This window comes from Bufo bufo, chromosome 10, assembly GCF_905171765.1.
Source record: "Bufo bufo chromosome 10, aBufBuf1.1, whole genome shotgun sequence".
Taxonomy (NCBI): domain Eukaryota; kingdom Metazoa; phylum Chordata; class Amphibia; order Anura; family Bufonidae; genus Bufo; species Bufo bufo.
In genome coordinates this window covers 80,658,740-80,682,206 of record NC_053398.1, presented here as the reverse complement: position 1 = coordinate 80,682,206, position 23,467 = coordinate 80,658,740, and positions in this window count along the sequence as shown.

Below are 23,467 nucleotides of genomic sequence, written 5' to 3'. Positions count from 1 at the left end.
ACGAGCGCTGATTAACATTTTTTTTCGCGGCCCCTTGAAATTGTGCGATGTGACAATGCCGCCCCCAGACCAAAAAAGGTTGTGCACCCCTGCTCTAGACGCAGACTAGACTCGTCACAGTCACAGCCCTGGGAATAAATAGATGATGGGAGAGATCTCTGTACTGACCCCTGATATATTTATACATGGTTATTTGATCTCCCCTCAGTCGTCTTTTTTCTAAAGTGAATAACCCGAATTTTGATAATCTTTCTAGGTTCTGTAGTCCACCCATTCCAGTTATTACTTTAGTTGCCCTCCTCTGAACCCTCTATAGCTATGTGATGTTTGCACAGGAGCCCAGAACATTACACAATACTGCATGTGTGGTCTGACTAGAGAGTTGTAAAGTGGCAGAACTATGTTCTCATAACGTGCATCTATGCCCCTTTTGATGCACCCCATAATCTTATTGGCCTTAGCAACACTGGTTTCTACAGTTAGGTTTAGTGTCCACTAAAATTCCAAAGTCCTTTTCCATGTCAGTGTTACCCAGTGTTTTACAATTTAGTATGTATGGCTTACTCACCTGCTCAGGCTCCAGTGTTGTCTGCTGCTCCAATACCTGGTCCACAACTAGAAGCTGAATCCAGCAATCCTGCCATACAGACAATCAGGAACAGGTCAGTAACACTCAGAGGGAGAGTCAGAGGGAGAGTCAGGGACAAGCTTATGCAGCGAGCCCCTGAGCAGCCAGTGCAGAGGATGGGAGTGGTAGTGGTAGAGATGTTGTGTCACGGCTGTGTACTCCCTCGGGCTGTTACTTTCTGGGGATCCATGCAGTGGAAAGGTGGTTTAGAGAAGTAGGCCAGAAGTAAAAGTATCTCCACAATATGTATTGTGGTGCATGCAGCAGTAGTAGGTACAAAATGCAGTTCTGGTCACCACATGATGATGTATGGTGGCTGGTGAGGGGTCAATTAAATAGCACTTGCAGGCACTTGTGGATATAGGTGTCCCTAGTATGATGCAGGCCTGGTTTTTGACTAGCCTGGAAGGTTAGGTGTCTTAGTCATAGTCACTCACCTGTAGCAGGTTCTGTAAAGCTGTAATTTTACTAATCACTCTGTGATGTCTTTGCACGCTGAAGTTTTGATGATGGAAGCAGTGTTCTTGATTTTGGTAATTTCCCTGGAGTGAAGGTCTCGCAGGAGAACTGGTTAGGGTCCCTAGGAGAAGGAGCTCTAGCATGTGATTCCTACCTCCTTCACTATCTCTCAGGAATTCTGCATCCTGGCAGGAAGTCGGACCAGCCCACTGCTACCAAGAAGGGAGGAACAGGGTGGTTAGCCCTGTTCCCGCTAACTATACCTTCTCGACTGGACTACGCAGCAGAAACATATGATAATACATAACACATAATACATAACAAGAAATTGCAGATAGCAATAGGTCTGGGATACTGCACTTAAACTTTTAACAAGTACACACATACACAGCATATATACACAAATACAGTATAGAGCATATACACTCGCATACACTATATATATATATATATATATATATATATACACACAGTGGATATAAAAAGTCTACACACCCCTGTTAAAATGTCCGGTTTCTGTGCGGTAAAAAAATGAGACAAAGATAAATCATTTCAGAACTTTTTCCACCTTTAATGTGACCTATAAACTGTACCAGTCAATTGAAAAACTAACTGAAATCTTTTAGGTGGAGGGAAGAAAACAAAAAAACTAAAATAATGTGGTTGCATAAGTGTGCACACCCTCTTAAAACTGGGGATGTAGCTGTGTTCAGAATTAAGCAATCATTTAAAGGGAGTCTGTCATCAAAGTTTCACCTTTTTAACCCTTCCCATAGCTTTCTCGCAGCCTTACAGTTAATAAAAACTTTACCTTTATGAGCAATCCTGGACTTATAAAACCGTCAAAAAACAACTTAGTAGCATATGCAAATGAGGGCTCGCAAGTGCCCAGGGGCGGCGTTACCCTCGTAGGTGCCCAGCTAGCTCAGCCTTATTGTCGCTTCCCCCCGCCCATTCTTTCCCTCTGACTGGCCATCTACTTACTTCTTGTTTCGCCGAGATCCCGTGCCTGCGCACTCAGTCCGTCGGCCGGTGCACTCAGTCCGTCGCCGTTAGCCGGCGCATGCGCATTAATTACTGTGATGCTGTACAAGGAATGGGCATCGCAGTGCGCATGCGCCGGCTGACGGACTGAGTGCGCAGGCTCGGGATCTCGGCGAAACAAGAAGAAAGTAGATGGGCGGTCAGAGGGAAAGGATGGGTGGGCAGAGGGAAAGAATGGGCGGGGGGAAGCGACAATAAGGCTGAGCTAGCTGGGCACCTGCGAGGGTAACGCCATCCCTGGGCACTTGCGAGCCCTCATTTGCATATGCTACTAAGTTGTTTTTTGACGGTTTTATAAGTCCAGGATTGCTCATAAAGTTAACGTTTTTATTAACTGTAAGTCTGCTAGAAAGCTATAGGAAGGGTTAAAAAGGTGAAACTTTGATGACAGACTCCCTTTAAAGTGCCTCTGATTAACCCCAAATAAAGTTCAGCTGCTCTAGTTAGTCTTTCCTGAAATTTTCTTATTCGCAAAAGCAAAAGCCATCGTCCACAGAGAGCTTCCAAAACATCAGAGGGATCTCATTGTTAAAAGGTATCAGTCAGGAGAAGGGTACAAAAGAATTTCAAAGGCATTATATATACCATGGAACACAATGAAGACAGTCATCATAAAGTGGAGAAAATATGGCACAACAGTGACATTACCAAGAACTTAATGTCCCTCCAAAATTGATGAAAAGACAAGAAGAAAACTGGTCTGGGAGGCTACCAAGAGGCCTACAGCAACATTAAAGGAGCTACAGGAATATTTGGCAAGTACTGGCTGTGTGGTACATATGACAACAATCTCCTGTATTCTTCATATGTCTGGGCTATGGGGTAGAGTGGCAAGATGAAAGCCTTTTCTTACAAAGAAAAACATACAAGCCAGGCTGTATTTTGCAAAAAAAAAATCTGAAGTCTCCCAAAAGCATGTGGGAAAAGGTGTTATGGTCTGATGAAACCAAGGTTGAACTTTTTGCCCATAATTCCAAAAGATATGTTTAGCCCAAAAACAACACTGCACATCACCAAAAGAAAACCATACCCAAAGTGAAGCATGGTGGTGGCAGCATCATGCTTTGGGGCTGTTTTTCTTCAGCTGGAACTGGGGCTTTAGTTAAGCTAGAGGGAATTATGAACAGTTCCAAATACCAGTCAATATTGGCACAAAAACTTCAGGCTTCTGCTAGAAAGCTGAACATGAAGAGGAACTTCATCTTTCAGCATGACAACGACCCAAAGCATACACCCAAATCAACAAAGGAATGGCTTCATTAGAAGAAGATGAAAGTTTTGGAATGGCCCAGCCAGAGCCCAGACCTGAATCCGATTGAAAATATGTGGGGTGATCTGAAGAGGGCTGTGCACAGGAGATGCCCTCGCAATCTGATAGATTTGGAGTGTTTTTGCAAAGAACAGTCAGCAAATCTTGCCAAGTCAAAATGTGTCATGCTGATAGACTCATACCCAAAAAGACTGAGTGCTGTAATAAAATCAAAAGGTGCTTCAACAAAGTATTAGTTTAAGGGTGTGCACACTTATGCAACCATATTATTTTATTTTTTTATTTTTCTTCCCTCTACCTTAAAGATTTCAGTTTGGTTTTCAATTGAGTTGTACAGTTTATAGGTCACATTAAAGGTGGAAAAAGTTCTGAAATGATTTATCTTTGTCTAATTTTTTTACACCACAGAAACCTGACATTTTATATTCACTGTATATATATATATATATATATATATACACACACACACACACACACACACACACACACAGATACAGTACATAGTAGAGGTGGGACGAATCCAATTTTTTTCAAATCCAAAAAGGTTCTCGAATATATTGAATCTTTTGAATCTCGAATCCTACAAATCCTGTACATAATTGTGTGAATGGTGTAAGAAACAAAGTCAGACCGCGTCAGTTTTTCTGAACCTTCGCCTCCACCCCCCAGTCACGGTCACACCCTCTATGACCGCAATCGTTACGCCCCTGCTCCTATCCCTACAGAAATACAGGGTAATACAGCGCCACATACCTCTTACATCCAGTGACGTCTCCTTTGATGTAGATGTTCTCTTTCCTCATCTTCTCCTTTCAGACCTTCAGACCAGAACACAATTTTTCAGCCATTTTTCGTCTCTGCAGTTTGACAAAAAAAAATCTTAGTTTACTACTTTTTATCCTCGCATCTTCTGGACAAATCATCCTACCACCCCCAATACTGTGCCGCTGTGCTCCCCAATACTATACTGCAGAAACAGATAATACCCCTGATAATACTAGTACCACACAGAGCCCGCCATATAAAATACCAGTTTTTTGTGGCCTCAGTAGATGCCCCCATAATGCCCCCCAATAATGTGCCAATAAGAAGTGGCCCCACAGTGCCACCCAATAATGTGCCAGTAAGTGTCCCCATAGATGCCCCCCTAATCATGTGCCAGTATTAAGTGCCTCTCTCCTCCCCCCCCATGTGCCAGTATCAAGTGCGGAGTGCCTCTCTCCTACCCCCATGTGCCAGTATCATAGTGCCATCTCCCCCCCAATGTGCCAGTCTCATAGTGCCATCTCCCCCCCAATGTCCCAGTCTCATAGTGCTATCTCCCCCCCAATGTGCCAGTATCATAGTGCCATCTCCCCCATAATGTGCCAGTATCATAGTGCCATCTCCCCCCCCCAATGTGCCAGTATTATAGTGCCATCTCCCCCCCATAATGTGCCAGTATCATAGTGCCATCTCCCCCCATAATGTGCCAGTATCATAGTGCCATCTCCCCCCATAATGTGCTAGTATTATAGTGCCACCTCACCCCATAATGTGCCAGTATCAAAGTGCCATCTCCCCCCCAATGTGCCAGTCTCATAGTGCTATCTACCCCCCAATGTGCCAGTATTATAGTGCCATCTCCCCCCATAATGTGCCAGTATCATAGTGCCATCTCCCCCATAATGTGCCAGTATCATAGTGCCATCTCCCCCCCAATGTCCCAGTATCATAGTGCCATCTCCCCCATAATGTGCCAGTATTATAGTGCCACCTCCCCCCATAATGTGCCAGTATCATAGTGCCACCTTCCCCCATAATGTGCCAGTATCATAGTGCCATCTCCCCCCATAATGTGCCAGTATAATAGTGCCATCTCCCCCCAATGTGCCAGTATCATAGTGCCATCTCCCCCCATAATGTGCAGTATTATAGTGCCACCTCCCCCCATAATGTGCCAGTATTATAGTGCCATCTCCCTCCATAATGTGCCAGTAACATGGTGCCATCTCCACCCCAATGTGCCAGTATCATAGTGCCATCTCCCCCCAATGTGCCAGTATCATAGTGCAATCTCCCCCATAATGTGCCAGTATTATAGTGCCACCTCGCCCTATAATTTGCCAATATCATAGTGCCATCTCCCCCATAATGTGCCAGTATCATAGTGCCATCTCCCCCCCCAATGTCCCAGTATCATAGTGCCATCTCCCCCATAATGTGCCAGTATTATAGTGCCACCTCCCCCCATAATGTGCCAGTATCATAGTGCCACCTTCCCCATAATGTGCCAGTATCATAGTGCCACTCTCCCCCCATAATGTGCCAGTATAATAGTGCCATCTCCCCCCAATGTGCCAGTATCATAGTGCCATCTCCCCCCATAATGTGCCAGTATTATAGTGCCACCTCCCCCCATAATGTGCCAGTATTATAGTGCCATCTCCCTCCATAATGTGCCAGTAACATGGTGCCATCTCCACCCCCAATGTGCCAGTATCATAGTGCCATCTCCCCCCAATGTGCCAGTATCATAGTGCAATCTCCCCCATAATGTGCCAGTATTATAGTGCCACCTCGCCCTATAATTTGCCAATATCATAGTGCCATCTCCCCCATAATGTGCCAGTATCATAGTGCCATCTCCCCCCCCCAATGTGCCAGTATTATAGTGCCATCTCCCCCCCATAATGTGCCAGTATCATAGTGCCATCTCCCCCTATAATGTGCCAGTATCATAGTGCCTCCCCCCCCCCAATGTGCCAGTAGTATCATAGTGCCTCTCACCTCTCCCCCTCACCAATGTGGCAGTAAAAGATAAAAAAAAAAAAAATACTTTTACTTACCTCCGCTGCGATGCAGGCCTCTTCTGGCATGTGTCCCGTGCTGTACGGCTCAGGCGGCGCGATGACATCATCGCGCCGCCTGCACCGGCCTCTGATAGGCTGCAGGCCTTGTGCCGGCAGCCTATCAGAGGAACAGGGAAAGGAAACGCCTCTCCCTCCCATGTCGTAGCAGCAAAGCGCTCATCTTCTGCGGTGCCCTGCCGCCGCCACCACCAGTCTAGGCCCCACCGGGATTCGTCGGATTCGTATCCGGTAAATTACGTCGGGATTCGAGTCCACGAATCCCACGAATCCAGCAAGATTCGAGGGTTTCGTGGATTCGACTAATCCCCCGTCCCATCTCTAGTACATAGCATATAAACATACTGCATCTTCTCACATACAGTTGCAAGAAAAAGTATGTGAACCCTTTAGAATGATATGAATTTCTGCAGAAATTGGTCATAAAATGTGATCTAATCTTCATCTAAGTCACAACAATAGACAATCACAGTCTGCTTAAACAACACACAAAGAATTAAATGTTACCATGTTTTTATTGAACACACCATGTAAACATTCACAGTGCAGGTGAAAAAAGTATGTGAACCCCTAGACTAATGACATCTCCAAGAGCTAATTGGAGTAAGGTGTCAGCCAGCTGGAGTCCAATCAATGAGATGAGATTGGAGGTGTTGGTTACAGCTGCCCTGCCCTATAAAAAACACACACCTGTTCTGGGTTTGCTTTTCACAAGAAGCATTGCCTGATGTGAATGATGCCTTGCATAAAAGAGCTCTCAGAAGACCTACGATTAAGAATTGTTTACTTGCATAAAGCTGGAAAGGGTTATAAAAGTATCTCCAAAAGCCTTGCTGTTCATTAGTCCACGGTAAGACAAATTGTCTATAAATGGAGAAAGTTCAGCACTGCTACTACTCTCCCTAGGAGTGTCCGTCCTGTAAAGATGACTGCAAAAGCACAGCGCAGACTGCTCAATGAGGTGAAGAAGAATGCTAGAGTGTCAGCTAAAGACTTACAAAAGTCTCTGGCATATGCTAACATCCCTGTTAGCGAATCTACGATACGTAAAACACTAAACAAGAATGTCTCCGGTAAGTAGAAAATGAACAGCGGCACTCACCAGTGTGCGATAACAGACGGCAGCTTTATTCAAGAAGAAATAAGGCAGGGGGCAGACAATTCAGGCACGCAACTAACAGCGGCGGCCGTTTCACGCTATCTGCGCTTCATCAGGCTGTGCGTCACAGTGTGGTGGAAATTACTATATGGGGGTGTTGCTATTGGGGAGGCACTGTAGGGGCAATTCTATTATTTCTGGGGACACTATACAGGGATTATTGCCTGGAGCACAATAGAGGGTGTTATTATTACTGGGGGCACTCTAGGGGACATTATAGCTGCTGTGGACACTATAGGAACATTTGGGGTAATTTATCAAACTGGTGTAACGCAGAACTGGCTTAGTTGCCCATAGCAGCCAATCAGATTCCACCTTTCATATTTGACAGCTCTTTTGGAAATCCAGTTCTACTTTACACCATTTTCATAAATTACCCCAATTATGTCTATTAGGGTCACTATTTTTTCAGCAGTATAGTTCCTGGGGCATTGGGAAGCACAACAGGCACAGTATTGGGTAGACAGCCCCGGGCCTATCATGCACTTAATCCGCCCCTGACCACAGAGGAGGCCACTGGTGTCCAAAAAAAACATTGCTGCACGTTTACAGTTTGCACAAGAGCACCTGGATGTTCCACAGCAGTACTGGCTAAATATTCTGTGGACAGATGAAACCAAAGTTGAGTTGTTTGGAAGAAACACACAACACTATGTGTGGAGAAAAAGAGGCACAGCACACCAACATCAAAACCTCATCCCAACTGTGAAGTATGGTGGTGGAGGCATCATGGTTTGGGGCTGCTTTGCTGCGTCAGGGCCTGGACGGATTGCTATCATCAAAGGAAAAATTTATTCCCAAGTTTATCAAGACATTTTGCAGGAGCACTTAAGGCCATCTGTCCACCAGCTAAAGCACAACAGAAAATGGGTTTTGCAACAGGACAACGACCGAAAGCATAGAAGTAAACCAACAACAGAATTGCTTAAACAGAAGAAAATACGCCTTCTGTAGTGGCCCAGTCAGAGTCCTCAACCCGATTGAGATGCTGTGGCATGACCTCAAGAAAGCGATTCACACCAGACATCCCAAGAATATTGCTGAACTGAAACATTTCTGTAAAGAGGAATGGTCAAGAATTACTCCTGACTGTTGTACACGTCTGATCTGCAACTACAGGAAACGTTTGGTTGAAGTTATTGCTGCAAAAGGAGGTTCAACCAGTTATTAAATCTAAGGGTTCACATACTTTTTCCACCTGCACTGTGAATGTTTACATGGTGTGTTCAATAAAAACATGGTAACATTTAATTCTTTGTGTGTTATTAGTTTAAGCAGACTGTGATTGTCTATTGTTGTGACTTAGATGAAGATCAGATCACATTTTATGACCAATTTGTGCAGAAATCCATTTAATTCCAAAGGGTTCACATACTTTTTCTTGCAACTGTATATACAGCATCTACACACAAACACCGCCATTCATTATTTTTCACTAGGGAGATACAGATGCACATGGCAGTATCTACAGTGCCTTGCAAAAGTATTCACCCCCTTGACTTGTTTCGTATTTTAGTACATTACAGCCTTACGTTCAATGTTTTGTTAATCAGAATTTTATGTGATGGATCAGAACACAATAGTCTAGGTTGGTGAAGTGAAATTAGAAAAAAATATATAAAGGCACGCCAAAACGCGCGTTGGGGTAGCGCCATCCTGGTCGGTCCACTCCTGGTCTGTCTGAGGTGAGGTCTTGTTTCATTGCTTCTCCCGGTCTTTATCCATTTATTCATTCATTTGTATACTTGATTTTTGTATGGCCGGGCGTCTAGATCCAGCTTGGTGTTGGACTCTGTCATTTTTTCTGACCCACCTATTTATTACATATCAGAGTTGTCTGCGGGCAGTTTACTCATTTATTTTACATTTTCATCCCGCTGACCTCTCATATACTTTACTATCCAGACCGGAGTGGTCCTCCCAGGGTGACGCTCTTTTTCTCCTCCCTGCTTCCCCCTCTTTTTGTTCCCCCGCATTTTTATATGTATTTTATACTTGTCTTATTCCAATAAAGGATTTATTACATTCAGTACCTGGCGCTTTGGCTCCTTTTCTCAGTTTTTTTTAGAAATAGAAAACAGAAAATTGGCATGTGCGTATGTGTTCAACCCCTTTGTTAGGAAGACCATAAAAAGATCTGGTGCAACCAATTACCTTCAGAAGTCACATAATTAGTGAAATGATGTCCACCTGTGTGCAATCTAAGTGTCACATGATCTGTCATTACGTTTACACACCTTTTTTGAAAGGCCCCAGAGGCTGCAACACCTAAGCAAGAGGCATCACTTACGAAACACTGCCATGAAGACCAAGGAACTCTCCAAACAAGTAAGGGACAATGTTGTTCAGAAGTACAAGTTGGGTTTAGGTTATAAAAATATATCCAAATCTTTGATGATCCCCAGGAGCACCATCAAATCTATCATAACCAAATGGAAAGAACATGGCACAACAACAAACCTGCCAAGATACGGCCATCCATCAAAACTCACGGACCGGGCAAGGAGGGCATTAATCAGAGAGGCAGCACAGAGACCTAAGGTAACCCTGGAGGAGCTGCAGAGTTCCACAGTTCCACAGCAGAGACTGGAGTATCTGTACATAGGACGACAATAATCCGTACGCTCCATAGAGTTAGGCTTTATGGCAGAGTGGCCAGAAAAAAAGCCATTACTTTCAGCTAAAAACAATAAGGCAAGTTGTGAGTTTGCGAAAAGGCATGTGGGAGACTTCCAAATTGTATGGAGGAAGGTGCTCTGGTCTGATGAGACTAAAATTTAACTTTTCGGCCATCAAAGAAAACGCTATGTCTGGCGCAAACCCAACACATCACATCACCCAAAGAGCACCATCTTTTTTTCAGCAGCCGGGACTGGGAAACTGGTCAGAGTTGAGGGAAAGATGGATGGTGCTAAATACAGGGATATTCTTGAGCAAAACCTGTACAGCTCTGTGCGTGATTTGAGGCTAGGACAGAGGTTCACCTTCCAGCAGGAACCCCAAACACACTGCTAAAGCAACACTTGAGTAGTTTAAGGGAAAACATGTAAATGTGTTGGAATGGCCTAGTCAAAGCCCAGCTCTCAATCCAATAGAAAATCTGTGGTCAGACTTAAAGGGAATCTGTCACCTATTTTTACCATATAAAACCGTTAACATAGCAATGTGCAATAAAGTACCTTCTTACCTACATGTGTCTTCTTGCTTTTATTCAACTCTTCATTCTTATTAAAAAGCGATTTTTCTGATATGCAAATAAGGTCTCAAGGTGCCCAGAGGGGCGTTATTACGCTGCTCTAGTGCCCAGTAACGCCCCCCTGCAGTGCCCAGCCCGCCTTTCTTCCAAGCCCAGCATGCCTCCTCATAAATAAATGTCCTCCCACATACTTGCCGAATGGCGCCGCCCCCTCCCCACTACGTCATTTAGTTTATTCACTGCACGCATCGGCCCTTGCTTCCTCCTCTAGAATCTCTCAGAGGCAACAGCGCTCTGATTACGTCACTGGGCTCGGCGCATGCCCAGTGACACTAGTGAGGCTGTTGCCCTCTTGAGCAGGAGTATCGTGCAGGCGCAGGCACTCAGCGATACTGCACCTGCATGGGATTTCGAAGGACAAGAGAGGAGGAAGCAAGGGCCGGTGCCTGAGGTGAATAAATTAAATGACGTAGTGGGGAGGGGGCGGCGCCGTAGGCAAAGAGAGGAAGGAGCACAGACGAATCAGTGAATAAATGAAATGACGTAGTGGGGAGGGGGCGGCACCGTTCGGCAAGTTTGTAGGAGGACATTTATTTATGAGGAGGCGTGCTGGGCTTGGAAGAAACGCGGGCTGGGCACTGCAGGGGGGCGTTACTGGGTGCTAGAGCAGAGTAATAAAGCCCCTCTGGGCACCTTGAGACCACATTTGCATATCAGAAAAATTGCTTTTTAATAAGAATGAAAAGTTGAATAAAAGAAAGAAGACACATGTAGGTAGTACATGAAGGTACTTTATTGCACATTGCTATGCTAACGGTTTTATATGGTCAAAATAGGTGACAGATTCCCTTTAAAGATTGCTGTTCACAAGCGCAAACCATCCAACTTGAAGGAGCTGGATCAGTTTTGCAAGGAGGAATGGGCAAAAATCCCAGTGGTAAGATATGGCAAGCTCATAGAGACTTATCCAAAGTGACTTGGAGCTGTGATTGCCGCAAAAGGTGGATCTACAAAGTATTGACTTTAGGGGGGTGAATAGCTATGCACATTTACTTTTTCTGTTATTTTGTCCTGTTTGTTGTTTGCTTCACAATAAAAAACAAACACATCTTCATGTTCTGTGAATTATATGAAGCAAATCCTCAAACAATCCATGTTAATTCCAGGTTGTGAGGCACCAAAACACAGAAAAAGTCAAGGGGGGGTGAAAACTTTTGCGAGGCACTGTAAATTGGACCTCTGCTGATTGGCAGAGGGTTGCCTTCTCTCAATGAACGTTTGCTGCTTCATTGATCTGATGGACACTGGCGTGTCAGGTGAGACAAAACAACCGGAACCCACTGCTGGGAATGTTTTTGTGGCATTCTCTGGGCCCACTCATCCAGGTGGAAGGCACTCTCAACCGTTTTGGGTGTAAAATGAATCCATCCTTGCAGTTTACGTACTCCCATATATGCTGATTGTCTTCCTTGGGTATATGAGATCTTCCAGTAAGACAATACGACATGTCACACTACTAGAAATGTCTTAAGCACTGGTTTGAGGAGCATGACCAAGACTTCCAAGTACTTCCCTGGCCTCCTAATTCCCCAGGCTTGAATCCAATTGAGCATCCATGGAACCACCTCAATAGCCCTCTTTGCCCTTTGGATCCTTCCACACGCATCCTCCAGCAGCTGTGGGATGCAGCATAGCTCCAGATACCTGTGACAGCCTACCAAGACCATATTGAGTCAGTCCCAGTCATCCGCTATTGTCCATTATAGCTTGCTTTATTTTCAAAGTGCTGCTTTTTATAAGTGCATTGGAGATATTCAGGAGGTAATCTGGAGGTGGATACAATCTAAAAAAGTAAGATTTGTTTGTTTAAAATCTTTCCCCTCTTTAAAATGGCAGACCTGGTTCTGTGCAGGAATTGTTGTGCTTTTATTTCAGGTTCCAATCTTTGGAGGTTTGGATGCTGTATGATCTGTAGACAGCTCTCCATAATGCAGCAGGAAATTGCATTTGTGAAATCTGAGATTTGTAAATTAACCATTAAACAAACTCAGGCTGAGAACGTTGCAATGCAACTGCCACAGAGACCGCCTAGAAATGGAAGATGGGTTACTGCAGGTTTTGGTAGACTTAGAATTGTTGATAGAAGACATGTCCCACAGTCTGTGGCTCTCCATAATTAATTTGCCGCACTTTTAGAGTGCAAGAGCAACATGGAGGATGGCTCAAGCACAGTGGGTGAGAAACAATCATCTCCCATGCCTAAAGTATGCAAGACTGCAGCCAAAGACAAAAAGGAGAAGGTGAGGACTGATAGTAAGCAGCTGTTGGTGGGCGATTCCATCATAAGAGGTGTGAAGTTTGAGGAAAATGGTGTTGTGAGATGTCTCCCTGGTGCTACCGCTAGCAGGGATAGACGATGTATCCTTAATATTGTTAGGCAAGCAAAGCAGGAAAGGGAGGTGTCATTGTCCATTTTGGGACAAATAATCTGGCTTGCAATGAGGTTTCAAAGGGGAAGGAGTCTTTTCAGACACTTGGAAATGATATACGAAAGGTTGTATCAACTGTTCAATTCAATGTATGGCTTGGTGAGTGGTGTCTGAACCAAGGGTTTGGCTTTGTGTTTCATGTTAGCTCTCGTTGGAATGGAAAAGAACTGTGCTAGAAAGATGGTTTGCATCTTTCTCTCAAGGGAACGAATGTCCTCAGTGAACAGTTCAAAGTATTTGCTAAGGAGCATTTAAACGAGGAAAGGGGGGCAAAAGATTGATAATCCAGCAGTCCGACTGCCCCCTGGAACAATGCCAGAAGATGCCAGTAGCACATAGGTTAAGAAATGACAAGCTCAGATTCTTGTCTACAAATGCTCGCAGTTTAGGGAATAAGATCAATGATTTTGAGGCTATAATGGCATCTGAGAATATTGATTTAGTGGCTGTTACTGAGACGTGGTTTAATGGGAGTAATGACTGGGATATAACAATACCAGGGTTCTCTCTATATAGGAAAGACAGAGAAGGCGAGAAGGGGGAGGGGTGGCCCTGTATGTGAAAGATTGCATAAAATCTAATTTAATACAAGTTAGCGAGACCAATTTAGAGTCAGTTTGGGTTACCTTGCAGCTTGATAATCATAAGGTAACTTGTGTAGGTGTGATATATAGACCACCTAGTCAAGTCAAAGAATTAGATGATCTACTAGTTGATGAAATAGCTAAAATGACATCGAAGGGGGAAGTTATCATTATGGGAGACTTTAATTATCCTGATGTAAACTGGAAAACCAAAATAGCTAGTTCTGCCAGGAGTACAGATATTCTAAATGCCCTACTGGGATTATCTCTACAGCAAGTAGTTGAGGAGCCAACCCGGAAGGAGGCCATTTTAGATTTAGTATTCACAAATGGGAATTTGGTATCTGATATTACTGTAGGGGAAAGCTTGGGATCTAGTGATCACCAGTCAGTGTGGTTTACTATAAGTACAGTGACTGACTCACACCACACAAAAACAAAAGTTTTAGATTTTAGAAAAACTGACTTTTCTAAAATTAGATTAGTGGTATACGAGTCACTATCAGATTGGAACAGTTTCAATGGAGTCCAGGAGAAATGTGACTACTTAAAAGTGGCACTATTGAAGGCAACAGAAAATTGCATTGGTACCCAGCAGAAGTGGCCAAAATCATTAAAAAGAAAAAGATAGCATTTAGTAACTATAAAAAAAAAAAAAAGAGGATGACAGGCAAATTTATAAGATTAGGCAGAGAGAGGCAAAACAAGTTATAAGAGCTTATAAAGCACAGGCAGAAGAGAAATTAGCTCAGTCAGTTAAAAAAGGCGATAAGACATTCTTCAGATACATAAATGAAAAAAGGAAACTAAAACAAGGAATTACCAAATTAAAAACAAAAGAAGGAAGGTATATGGAAGAAGATAAAGAACTAGCTGAATGCCTCAATGAATACTTCTGTTCAGTTTTTACAAAGGAAAATGAAGGAAAAGGACCTCAGTCAGGGAGGAAGACTAATGAATCTTTTGATGCATGTATCTTTACAGAGGAAGAGGTTCTAAGTCAGCTGTCTAAAATTAATACAAATAAGTCACAGGGGCCTGATGGGATACACCCAAAGCTATTAAAAGAGCTCAGCGGTGAAGTAGCAAAACCATTAACAGATTTATTTAACCAATCACTGGAAACAGGAGTCGTCCCAGAAGATTGGAAATTAGCAAATGTTGTGCCCATTCACAAGAAAGGTAGTAGGGAGGAATCGGGCAACTATAGGCCAGTAAGCCTGACATCAATAGTGAGGAAATTAATGGAAACTATACTTAAGGAGAGGATCGTGGTAATCTAAAATCCCATGAATTGAAAGATCAAAAACAGCATGGGTTTACTTCAGGGAGATCATGTCAAACTAATCTTATAGATTTTTTTGATTGGGTGACTAAAACAATAGATGGTGGAGGTGCAGTAGACATCGCTTATCTAGACTTTAGTAAGGCTTTTGATACTGTCCCACATAGAAGGCTTATCAATAAATTGCAGTCTTTGGGCTTTGACTCCCATATTATTGAATGGATTAGGCAGTGGTTGAGGGACAGACAACAGAGGGTTGTAGTTAATGGAGTATATTCAGACCATGGTTCTGTTATGGAACCCATATTGTTTAATATCTTTATCAGCAAAATTGCAGAAGGCCTCGATGGTAAGGTGTGTTTTTTGCTGATGATACAAAGATTTGTAACAGGGTTGATGCTCCTGGAGGGATACACCAAATGGACAAGGATTTAGGAAAACTAGAGGAATCGTCAAAAATCTGGCAACTAAAATTTTTTGTTGATAATGCAAGATAATGCAATTGGGGCGTAAAAACCCAAGAGCAGAATATAAAATCAGTGATACAGTCCTAACCTCAGTATCTGAGGAAAGGGATTTAGGGGTCATTATTTCAGAAGACTTAAAGGTAGGCAGACAATGTCATAGAGCAGCAGGAAATGCTAGCAGAATGCTTGGGTGTATAGGGAGAGGCATTACCAATAGAAAGAGGTAGGTGCTCATGCCGCTCTACAGAGCACTAGTGAGACCTCATTTGGAGTATTGTGCTCAGTACTGGAGACCATATCTCCAGAAGGATATTGATACTTTGGAGAGAGTTCATAGAAGAGCTACTAAACTAGTACATGGATTCCAGGATAAAACTTACCAGGAAAGATTAAAGGACCTTAACATTTATAGCTTGGAAGAAAGACGAGACAGAGGGGATATGATAGAAACTTTTAAATACATAAGGGGAATCAACAAGGTAAAAGAGGAGAGAATATTTAAAAGAAGAAAAACTGCTACAAGAGGACATAGTTTTAAATTAGAGGGGCAAAGGTTTAACTGAAAGAGTAGTGGATGCATGGAATAGCCTTCCTGCAGATGTGGTAGCTGCAAATACAGTGAAGGAGTTTAAGCATGCATGGGATAGGCAGTAGGCCATCCTTTATATAAGATAGGGCCAAGGGCTATTCATAGTATTCAGTATATTGGGCAGACTAGATGGGCCAAATGGTTCTTATCTGCCGACACATTCTATGTTTCTATGTCCATGCTGCACACAGTGGTTACTCTGAATAAAAGCTGGTGGTGACTTGACTGTGTGTGTGTGTATATATACACTGCGTGCAGAATTATTAGGCAAATGAGTATTTTGACCACATCATCCTCTTTATGCATGTTGTCTTACTCCAAGCTGTATAGGCTCGAAAGCCTACTACCAATTAAGCATATTAGGTGATGTGCATCTCTGTAATGAGAAGGGGTGTGGTCTAATGACATCAACACCCTAGATTAGGTGTGCATAATTATTAGGCAACTTCCTTTCCTTTGGCAAAATGGGTCAAAAGAAGGACTTGACAGGCTCAGAAAAGTCAAAAATAGTGAGATATCTTGCAGAGGGATGCAGCACTCTTAAAATTGCAAAGCTTCTGAAGCGTGATCATCGAACAATCAAGCGTTTCATTCAAAATAGTCAACAGGGTCGCAAGAAGCGTGTGGAAAAACCAAGGCGCAAATAACTGCCCATGAACTGAGAAAAGTCAAGCGTGCAGCTGCCAGGATGCCACTTGCCACCAGTTTGGCCATATTTCAGAGCTGCAACATCACTGGAGTGCCCAAAAGCACAAGGTGTGCAATACTCAGAGACATGGCCAAGGTAAGAAAGGCTGAAAGACGACCACCACTGAACAAGACACACAAGCTGAAACGTCAAGACTGGGCCAAGAAATATCTCAAGACTGATTTTTCTAAGGTTTATGGACTGATGAAATGAGAGTGAGTCTTGATGGGCCAGATGGATGGGCCCGTGGCTGGATTGGTAAAGGGCAGAGAGCTCCAGTCCGACTCAGACGCCAGCAAGGTGGAGGTGGAGTACTGGTTTGGGCTGGTATCATCAAAGATGAGCTTGTGGGGCCTTTTCGGGTTGAGGATGGAGTCAAGCTCAACTCCCAGTCCTACTGCCAGTTTCTGGAAGACACCTTCTTCAAGCAGTGGTACAGGAAGAAGTCTGCATCCTTCAAGAAAAACATGATTTTCATGCAGGACAATGCTCCATCACACGCGTCCAAGTACTCCACAGCGTGGCTGGCAAGAAAGGGTATAAAAGAAGAAAATCTAATGACATGGCCTCCTTGTTCACCTGATCTGAACCCCATTGAGAACCTGTGGTCCATCATCAAATGTGAGATTTACAAGGAGGAAAAACAGTACACCTCTCTGAACAGTGTCTGGGAGGCTGTGGTTGCTGCTGCACGCAATGTTGATGGTGAACAGATCAAAACACTGACAGAATCCATGGATGGCAGGCTTTTGAGTGTCCTTGCAAAGAAAGGTGGCTATATTGGTCACTGATTTGTTTTTGTTTTGTTTTTGAATGTCAGAAATGAATATTTGTGAATGTTGAGATGTTATATTGGTTTCACTGGTAAAAATAAATAATTGAAATGGGTATATATTTGTTATTTGTTAAGTTGCCTAATAATTATGCACAGTAATAGTCACCTGCACACACAGATATCCCCCTAAAATAGCTAAAACTAAAAACAAACTAAAAACTACTTCCAAAAATATTCAGCTTTGATATTAATGAGTTTTTTGGGTTCATTGAGAACATGGTTGTTGTTCAATAATAAAATTAATCCTCAAAAATACAACTTGCCTAATAATTCTGCACTCCCTGTATATATATATATAAAGGGTCCCACTTTTTTCACCAAACGGATGTGCTGCGGTGTCTTTCTTTATTCTATATTGTACACCTTGGTAAGGTGTTTATCGCCGCTGGCACCCACACCCGACCACCAGGAGTGCTGCCCTGATTTCTTTTCCTATATATATATATATATATATATATATACAGAGAGAGAGAGAGAGGATATATTGCTGCCCCCTGCTGTCCTAGCACCAGAGGTCACCATCTCACATTGTCTCATTATGGATGCACCCCTGACTAGGACACTTTATTGAGCTCTGGATGGCTTCCCATTTCACTTGATCAACTTTGAGATGTTTCTACACCTTGACTGGAGTTTACCTGTAGTAAATTCAGTTGAATGGACATGATTTGGAATGTTACACCCTTGTCTATATAAGGTCTCACAGCTGACAAAGCATATCATAGCAAAAGAACAAGCCAGGAGGAGAAAAGAACAGAGACATGACCTTGTGGAGGCACAGATCTGGAGAAGTATACAAAATATTTCTGCTGCACTGAAAGTTTCCAAGAGCATAGTGACCTCCATAATTCCTTAATGGAAGAAGTTTTGAACAACCAGGACACTTCCTAGAGCTAGCTGCCCCACCAACTAAGTAATCAGGCGAGAAGGACTTAGTTGGTGGGGCATTGGTCACTCTGGCTGAGCACCAAACGTGGTTATAAGGGAAAATAATAGCATTCTTAATACAGAATGCTAAGTAAATTAGGGATGGAGGGGTTAAAAAACAATAATAATTAAACTCACCTCATCCACTTGTTTGTGCAGCTTGGCTTCTCTTCTTTCTTCTTCTTTGATGACCTGGGAGGAAAAGGACCTTTGGTGACATCACTGCACTCATCACATGGTCCATCGCCATGGTGATGGACCATGTGACGGACCATGTGATGAGCGCAGTGACGTCACCAAAGGTCCCTTTCCTCCCAGGTCATCAAAGAAAAAGAAAGAAGAGAAGCCAGGCTGCGCGAACAAGTGGATGAGGTGAGTTTAATAATTTTTATTTTATTTTTTAAGCCCTCCATTGTCACGGAAGGTGTACAGCAAACTAGAAGACACAAAAGGAAGATCCGACTGACTGGATCCAAAACTAAGGAACCAAAGGGATAGCCCTGCAACAGACCTGGCTCTCTCCCTAACTGCTCAGCCTATGCAAAATTCTCAATGGTAGAAGATCGCATATCCTCGTACCTCGACTGTATAACCCCTGAACACCCTATAATAGTGAGGGGGCACGACCACCGGCTCCCTACACTTGATACGGAGGGCGTCAGGGTCACCTGGGATCCAGAAAACAGGAAAATACAAATGAATGAACAAAACTTATCTGTAGAAGACTCAGTAGTAGCATCCAGCATGCATACACTCCAGGAAGTTGTATAAACCGCAAAGTGATGCAGTATGGGAAGGGATTTAAAGGGATGCAATCAGTGCAACTACATGACAGCTGAGAGAGGCTAACGAGATGAGGAAACTAAAGCAAAACAAAAGAAACCTCAAGTGGGAGGTTCTGAAGAACGTCTGTCAGAGCTTCTCAGATGTCTGGTGGTGACAGTACCCCTCCTTCTACAAGTGGACTCCGGACATTCAGAGCCCACCTTCTCAGGATGGGACCTATGGAAAGCCCTTTTGAGACGAGTGGCCTTAATGTTCGTCACTGGGACCCACATCCTCTCCTCAGGACCATAACCCTCCCAATGAACGAGGTACTGGAGAGAACAGCGGACAACACGAGAATCCACAATCCTAGAGACCTGAAATTCAAGATTACCATCAACCACAATCGGAGGAGGAGGCAAAGACGAGGGTACAATGGGTTGGACATAAGGTTTTAATAAGGACTTATGAAAAACATTATGGATCTTCCAAGTCTGAGGAAGATCAAGACGGTAGGCAACAGGATTGATGACGGACAAGATTTTGTAAGGCCCAATAAACTTAGGACCCAACTTCCAGGAGGGAACCTTCAATTAGATATTCTTAGTAGACAACCACACCAGATCACCAACATTCAGGTCCGGACCAGGCACACGTCTCTTATCCACCACACGCTTATAACTCTCACTCATGCTCTTTAGATTATCCTGAATCTTTTGCCAAATAGATGACAAAGACGAGGAGAATCTGTCCTCGTCAGGTAAACCAGAAGACCCCTCTCCAGAGAATGTCCCAAACTGCGGATGAAACCCATATGCACCAAAAAATGGTGACCTATCAGAGGACTCCTGACGACGGTTATTTAAAGCAAACTCAGCAAGGGACAAAAAAGAACACCAATCCTCCTGATTCTCCGCCACAAAACAGCACAGATATGTCTCCAGATTCTGATTGACGCGCTCTGTCTGGCCATTCGACTGCGGGTGGAAAGCAGAAGAGAATGACAACCGAACCCCCAAGCGAGAACAGAAAGCCTTCCAGAATCTGGAAACAAACTGCGTGCCCCTATCAGAGACTATGTCTGAAGGAATACCATGCAATTTGACAATGTGATCAATAAATGCCTGCGCCAGCATCTTAGCATTGGGCAAGCCAGGAAAAGGAATGAAATGTACCATTTTGCTAAAACGGTCCACCACCACCAGAATCACAGTCTTCCCCAAGGAACGAGGCAGGTCCGTAATGAAGTCCATGGAGAGATGTGTCCAAGGACGGGAAGGAATGGGTAACGGAAGAAGAGGACCTGATGGCCGTGAATGAGGGACTTTGGCACGAGCGCAGGTCTCACAGGCTGCCACAAAACCCTCAACCGACTTACGAAGTGCCGGCCACCAGAATCTCCGAGCGATGAGATCCACTGTGGCTCTTGCCCCCGGGTGCTCCTTAAAAATCTTGTGTCTTAAAGCGAGAGGCACAAACAACCTCCCAGGGGGACAAAGATCAGGAGCCTCTGACTGGGCTACCTGAACCTCTGCCTCCAATTCAGGATAAAGAGCAGAGACCACCACACCTTCAGCCAAAATGGGACCCGGGTCTTCAAAATTCCCACCTCCCGGAAAACAACGTGACAGGGCATCCGCCTTCACATTCTTAACCCCAGGGCGGAAGGTGACAACAAAATTAAACCTTGAAAAGAACAAAGACCATCTGGCCTGTCTCGGGTTCAGACGCTTAGCTGACTCCAAGTAGGCCAGATTCTTATGGTCAGTAAACACGGTAATATGGTGTCTGGCTCCCTCTAGCCAATGGCGCCATTCCTCAAAAGCTAACTTGATGGCCAACAACTCCCTATCTCCCACATCGTAATTTCTCTCTGCGGAGGAGAGTTTCTTCGAGAAAAAGGCACACGGTCGCCATTTGGCAGGAGAGGGACCCTGAGACAAGAAAGCACCCACACCCACCTCAGAAGCATCAACCTCAACTATGAAGGGTAGAGAGATATCAGGTTGTACCAAGATGGGAGCGGAAGCAAAACTCTCCTTAATATTAGAAAAGGCCTTACGCGCCTCTACCGACCAGGAGGAAAAATCTACCCCCTTTCTAGTCATATCAGTGAGTGGTTTAACAGAGGAATAATTCAAAATAAACTTCCTGTAATAATTGGCAAAACCCAGAAAACGCATCAGCGCCTTCTGATTCTCAGGAAGCTCCCACTCAAGCACAGCGCGGACCTTCTCGGGGTCCTTATGAGTTTTGAGATCAGGAGAAAAAATCAAAATGTCATCTAGATACACTAATACAAATTTCCCCATTAAATGATAAAAAATGCTGTTCACAAAATGCTGAAAGACGGCTGGAGCATTCATCAAACCAAAAGGCATAACCAAATTCTCAAAATGGCCCTCAGGGGTATTGAAGGCCGTCTTCCATTCGTCTCCTTCTCTGACCCTGACCAGGTTGTATGCCCCTCTTAGATCCAATTTGGAAAAAACTTTAGCCCCCACAATCTGGTTAAACAGGTCCGGGATCAGAGGAAGCGGATAAGGGTCACGAATTGTGATACTGTTCAGCTCCCTGAAATCCAGACATGGTCTTAAAGAACCATCTTTTTTCTTAACAAAGAAAAAACCAGCCGCAACAGGTGACTTCGAGGGTCGTATGTGTCCCTTTCTCAGACTCTCAGAGATATAAGCATGCATAGCGACCCTTTCAGGTTGGGAGAGATTGTCTAAACGAGATTTAGGCAGCTTGGCGCCTGGGGTGAGATTAATAGGGCAATCGTACTCCCTGTGAGGGGGCAATTCCGGAACACCACTCTCAGAGAAGACATCCGAAAATTCAAAGAGAAAAGATGGTACAGTCTTAGTAGAAACCTCTGAAACAGATGTCGTGAGACAATTCTCTCTGCAAAAGTCACTCCAACCATTTATTTGCCTCGCTTGCCAATCAATGGTGGGGTTATGTTTAGTGAGCCAGGGTAGCCCCAACACTAGAGGAGTAGGCAACCCGTTTAGGACGAAACATGACACATCCTCAACATAAGTATCACTCACAATCAAACGGATATTGTGAACTATGCCCTTTAACGATTTCTGAGAAAGTGGAACGGAATCAATAGCAAAAACAGGTATATCCTTTCCCAAAGTGCATACCTGGAAACCATGAGTTATAGCAAATTGATTATCAATAAGATTGACAGCTGCTCCACTATCTACAAAAATCTCACAAAAAATATTCTTGCTCTCTAGCGCCACCCTGGCAGGTAGGACAAAACGGGAACTACAAGCAAACGGAAAACCTTCAATTTCTGCATCAACCCTGCCAATAGTAACAGATGGAACATTTTTAGAGGATTTTTTTATTTTTGTTTCTTTATTACTCTCAAAAAACTGCCTGAATCTCCTAGAGGGACAAACATTTGCCAAATGATTTACACCTCCACAACAGAAACAAACCTTCCTATGAGAGCTGAATACTCTATTGTCAGAGGCAAGCAAACCCAGCTGCATGGGCTCCTGCTCAGAGGGGATTGAGAGAGACTGAGACCCCTGTGCACTGAATGAGACCGCCGCACTGTCCTTGGACTGAGTATGACAGGAAGGAGTGATCTCTCCTCTCTCTCTAAGATGCCTGTCAATACGAACAGCTCGAGACATGGCAGAATCCAAGGAGGTAGGTCTCTCATGAAAGGCAAATGCATCTTTCAATCCCGTTGAAAGACCATGGCAAAATTGACTTCGGAGTGCAGCATCATTCCAACCAGTATCAGCTGCCCATCTCCGAAATTCTGAACAGCATATCTCTGCAGTCCGCCCTGGCATAAAAGACGTAGTCTATACTCAGCCAGAGCAATACGATCCGGATCATCATATATCTGCCACAGGGCAAAAAAAAATTCATCCACTGAACAGAGGGGCCGTGCCCCCACCGGCAGCGAAAAGGCCCAGGACTGAGCGTTATCCCTGAGCAGCGAGATGATGATCCCCACCCTCTGCTCCTCATCACCAGAGGAATGGGGAAGTAAGCGAAAATGGAGTTTGCAAGCCTCTCTAAAACAAACAAAATTCTCACTACCCCCGGAGAACGTATCCGGGAGCGAGATCTTAGGCTCAGAACAAACTCCATGAACGCAAGCTGAATCGGTCACCTGAAACTGCGAAACAGTTTTACGGAGATCTGCTACCTCCAATGAAAGACTATCACGGTCGGCGTGACTATCACATACGTGACGCA